This window comes from Paramisgurnus dabryanus, chromosome 19 (assembly GCF_030506205.2).
Source record: "Paramisgurnus dabryanus chromosome 19, PD_genome_1.1, whole genome shotgun sequence".
NCBI lineage: Eukaryota > Metazoa > Chordata > Actinopteri > Cypriniformes > Cobitidae > Paramisgurnus > Paramisgurnus dabryanus.
This window is the reverse complement of record NC_133355.1, coordinates 25685214-25688965: the sequence shown is the minus strand read 5'-3', so window position 1 is coordinate 25688965 and position 3752 is coordinate 25685214. Positions and strand designations below refer to the sequence as shown.

General features: G+C 37.9%; 1 long non-coding RNA gene across 1 annotated transcript; it reads left to right on the top strand.

Annotated features, from left to right (window-relative positions):
• Positions 1-362: 362 nt before the first annotated feature.
• On the top strand, positions 363-1460 carry LOC141281083 (uncharacterized). Its single transcript, XR_012335511.1, has 2 exons — positions 363-991; positions 1192-1460. It is a non-coding gene; the product is annotated as an uncharacterized lncRNA (long non-coding RNA).
• The last annotated feature ends 2292 nt before the right edge of the window (positions 1461-3752 follow it).

The window sequence follows — 3752 nt, the reverse complement described above, 5'->3', positions numbered from 1 at the left end:
TTCTGATGCAGAGATATAGGAGTTGCTTAACTGTTGATAGGGTACTATCTTTAGTTGCTAGGGAGTGAAGTAGCATCCGCCAATTCTCCAAGCCACGAAAGGTTCATGATTTTAGATCTAGGTTTGCCGCATGACAGTTGCAGCTGCTTATTACACAGCAGCTTTGTCACATCATTATCTGCACTTCCTGTAGACCACAGTGAAAAACTAGGTAACACTTTATTTTACGACCCGCAAAGTACCACGTAATTAAACCGAATTTACAGCGTACCTATTTGTAACAACAGGGTAGGTAACCTGTAGGTATAAGGGAATAATATTTTAAGTTTGGGGTAATAAGGGGGTAAGAATATGAAGAATTATAAATTATTTATACTCTAAGTATTTTATAACAACAGGGTACCTATTGTAATATTACGTGGTATGTATGACTTAGTCAAGTCTATGGGGAAATTATGTTTTATTTATTTTTTATTGTGAATTTTTCATATTGACTACTGAATGTTGTATACAGTCAATGTCTACGAGCCACATCGGCAAATAAATATAACAGCATATCACTTTTATTTTAGTAGCCTATATTACTTGCTTTTAATAACAAAAGTCAAGCTGATTTAATGTGGTTATCTTTTTTTTAAGGTAAGTACAATAAAAATAGCAACTTAATCCCTATTTACCAGGAAACTCCTACATTTGCGGACATATTTGAAGTGGTGCTTTGCAATTTATTTACTGTAAACACAAGTATTTTAGCCAAATATAATTTATGCAATGGCAAACCAGAATGAAACAACAGCAGATATCAGCTCCCGCTAAAGCAAAAGACGACTACATGCATAGGCTACTGCGCAGGTGTAGAGCGCGCGGTCGTCTGCAGGAGGTTTGCTGGAACGCGATCCTGAGGTGAAATTTCTTTAAGAGGTTTTAAAAACGTTCTACACTGTGGAGTACAGCTGCGAGTGATGTTAGCAGGTTCCGCATGCTGGATAAGGTGACTGGTTTTGTTAATACATGACTCACGCATTTCAAACAATGTTTTTCAAGAAAGTTGCTAGCTAACGGTAGCAGGTTAGCTAGCACATAAGTAAGCCTAAAATTTATAAACGTAACTGGCTTAGAAAACTCTGTTTCTGTCAAGGCACAGTGAAGAAACATTTACTGAAGGCTTTCATTTATGTTTTTTATATGTAGCCTAATGCAGAACAGAATTTGTGAGACGACATCAACTCATCATCCGAGTGGACAAGAACACCAACAGAGGAAGCCAAGCCGCAAAAACAATGAAAAATTGTCATGACTTTTTATTTTAAATAAAAGTTATGTGATAATAAACATTAAGTGTTGGCTTAATTATAGTGTTTTAAAGATGTTTTGAAATAAGTTGTTTTAAAATAAAAATAACAATATTCTGTATGTTTATGGTATTTACCCTATAACATTTATTAACAAGAGGTGAACAAAGCACCACTTTAGTTTACAGCCCGTAAATATGAGAGTTACCTGGTACATACACAGAACAAGCGGGGAATAAGCCCCACTTCAATTTACAGCCCGCAAATATAAGAGTTACCTGGTACATACACAGAACAATCGGGGAATAAGCCCCACTTCAATTTACAGCCCGCAAATATAAGAGTTACCTGGTAACTCCTGTATACATATACAGATCAAAGAGGTTCAAGGTGCTATTATTTTTATTGTGTGTTATATTTTATTTGCCGACGTGGCTTGTAGACATCAACTGTAGGCTATACAAAACACTTCATCAGGTAAGTACCAAATATGAAAAAAAAAACCTATTACACATAGACCATATTACCCATAGACGTAAGTCATGCATACCACGTAATATTACAATAGGTACCCTGTAGTTATGAAATACTTAGAGAATAATTTTCCATATATTCTTACCCCCTTATTACCCCAAACTTAAAATATTATTCCCTTATAACTACAAGTACGTACTGTAGAGGTACTTTGTTGTTACAAATAGGTATGCTGTAAATTCGGTTTAATTACGCGGTACTTTGCGGGTCGTAAAATAAAGTGTTACCAAAAACTAATACCAAGTAGGGGAGAGTGGGGTAAAGTGAGACATTTTTTACATTTGCTCCCCTCTAAGCGAGCTAAAATGATATATCAGTCAAATTTACACATTTCCCATTAATTCAGGATGTTTCCTAGCTATGGAAATTACCAGAATGTATTCAGGACGAAGAGCAGTGAAAATATGATTGTTTTAAAAAAAGTGGTCTTGTGTCTCACTTTACCCCAGCTTAGGGGTAAACTGAGACAGACCAGAAAAATCAAAGGGGTAAAGTGAACCAGCTCGGGGTAAACTGATCCACTTACTTTTTACACTCTGAAACTACCATAACAGCACATATTGTAACAGATAAAATCCTGACGGCTAGCTTGACAACCACACATTCCAGAACTAATGTTGGACTACTAACAGAATCAAGGGGATTGGTCAATTAAGAACATTAGTTTTCTAAACACTTGAAAGTACAGTAACTCTGAACCAAAATCAAATACAACATAACATAATTCAAAAGTTATATTTTTTGGCCAGTTTTTGCCTTTATTTAACAGTGAGTTTTGGAGAGGACAGGAAAGTACAGGGAGGAGAGAAGGGTATTGGATCGGCAAATGACCACGAGCCGGGAATCGAACTCCCAGAAAGTGTGAAAGCACCACATGTCGGAGCGCTGCCCACTGTAGACCATTGGCTCCGACAATTCAAATTTTTTTAATTAACATTCAAATGACATATAGAACCAGTTAGATTAAAACGCAGTCTGGGGGTCAGAACAAAGGACCCTTAGAGCCAGCTAGTGTCTGCGGGTCAGCGCAAAAGACAATCAGAACCATCTATCAATATTTCTATCCCTTGCAGCTGCTCTTACTGTGGGTTCACACCAGACGTGAGTTCAACGATTTGGGCAAGTAGATTACATTCAAAGTTAATGCAAAGACACGATCAGACGCATCCTCGCCTGGGGCGATGCGAATGACGCCATATGAGCGGAGCATTTGCCGCGAAAACACGCACTATTCACCTCAAACATGTCTTCGCCCAAGTTGAAAATATTTATCTCGAACGAAAAATTTGCATGACACAATGTTAAATCCCGTGAGTAATCTAGAGTGAATAATGCTACACACCAAATGCGGGGCAGTGCATTACTTGATCTAGATTACTCGCAGGATTTAACATTGTGTAATGGAATTTTTCGCTCAAGTTGAATATTTTCAAATTGGGCGAAGACATGTTTGCGGCGAATAGCGCGTGTTTTCGTGGAAAACGCGCCACCCATATCACGTCATTCGCATCGCCACATGCGAGGACGTGTCTGATTGCGTCTTTGCATTGACTTTGTATGTAATCTACTTGCGCAAATTTTTGAACTTGTGTCTGGTGTGAACCCACAGTACCATGATGCCTCTCGTTTGGTGTGTACGTAGCATTAGAGACTTCTTTCCTTCCTTGACCTAAGCAGCTGCACTCTCCATCTCCTCAAGGGGTGTTTGTCCCCAGGCTGTCTTCCTGGTGTATTGACTAGGCATAATGGTTTTTCTGCGATGTTTATAACATTAAAAATAAAACATATGTAATGTAATATTAATTTAAAATAAGTTTTAGACTAAACTGAACTTGTGCCTCACGTCTCACTTTACCCCACATCATTTGTCTCACTTTACCCCACCACCACATTTTGGAAAAAAACTCTCTCTCTTGGAAATTCAGG